The sequence below is a fragment of the Carassius gibelio genome, chromosome A6 (assembly GCF_023724105.1).
Source record: "Carassius gibelio isolate Cgi1373 ecotype wild population from Czech Republic chromosome A6, carGib1.2-hapl.c, whole genome shotgun sequence".
Taxonomy (NCBI): Eukaryota; Metazoa; Chordata; class Actinopteri; order Cypriniformes; family Cyprinidae; genus Carassius; species Carassius gibelio.
In genome coordinates, this window is record NC_068376.1 from 24,982,312 (window position 1) to 24,983,881 (window position 1,570).

Here is a 1,570-nt window from a genome sequence, read left to right on the forward strand (position 1 = left end):
AGACTGACTCGATGACCGAATGACTCCGCTATATATCAACAGCAGCACCTGGGAGTGTGCGTCTGACTGGGCTGTATGGGAAGAGAAGTCAAGTTCAACTTGGGACATCGCAGCACTGAAATGACTAAAATATAGGCGTTTACGTTGTCTTATGGCTCACCATCTCAAGCCATAGTATAATTTGGCCATATTAAAGTAAACCAAACAAATTGAAATTCAGGGATTGAATGATCACATAACCACAGTTTAATGCCCGTCTGATCTCACTGTGCAACAAGTTTACCAGCAACAGTTATTTTATTATTCATTCCAATACCATATTTATTCATTTTCATTTTAAGTGTTAACTGGTAGCCTATGAAGAACCAGTTGTATTTTTTTTATGTTTGATTATTGATAAATTACCCATAGATTAAGAATGAAATGAACATTATTATGAAAAGTTGTTTTGGATATCTAAAAGAACACAAATTTATTTTCAACTTTGGCTCATTATTTAATTATTTAAGTTATTATTTTCTGTAACCATGGCATACACTGAAGTAAAAATTAAACACATGGATCAGTCGTTCACAATAAGAGTGATTCAGAAAAAAACAATAGGGCAAATTTTCATTTAATGCAACTTTGACCTCAACTTGCTGAACTTGTGAATGTGAGCAATGGTATTCTGTTGTCACTGACATATTGACATTTTGTAAGTCATGGCTTTTTATCTGCTTTAACAAGCATGATCAGGGGCTAAATTGTGCCAAAATAAACTGTGGTCTTATGGAAGATACAACAAGTTCTGAGTATAAACACAATTTACCTCATCTGTTTCTCTTAAAGCCCCTTTCACACTGCACGTCGGACCCGCAATATTCCCGTAACATTGCCTGGTCGCCTTCTGTGTGAAAGCAACCACGTCCCGGAATTGATTACCGAATCGAACCCGGGTCGGGGACATAGTAACATTGCGGTAATCGATCCGGAACGAGCGCTGTGTGAACAAAAGCCAGATCTAATTCGGTATCGAAGTGATGACGCGCGTTATCGCGCGACTCTTTTACCGGCTGTTTTGAAGGAAGATCAACATTCGCGACGAAAACACATGTGCAAACTGTAATGAAGCAGAGATCAGTTAGTTCCTCACTTTCCGCGCTGACGCAGAGATCGTTTGCTTGCTTCAGTTAAAGTATAACGTGCCAAGCGTTGTCGACTCGTACATTACACGTCACGCGCTGATGTCACGTGTCGTTACGGGATCTTCAGGGGTTGTGTGTGAAAGCACGCACATATACCGGGTCATCACTGGCTGTGTGAAAGTGCCAAATCTAGCGACCAGGGAACAATTACAGGAACACTTTACCGCTGTATTTGCCGGAATGGCAGTGTGAAAGGGGCTTTGTGGTGTGAAACACACACGATCATCACCACACAGCCAAAGAGATTATGAAAGGAGCACACACACATAATGAGCAAAACACGATGATATGAGTGTTTTTATTGTTTGTCTTACAAACTTCATGATTTCAATTTCTCAAGTGTCCAGTCCTCATCTGCGGGTTCCATTTATTTTGAATTGCAT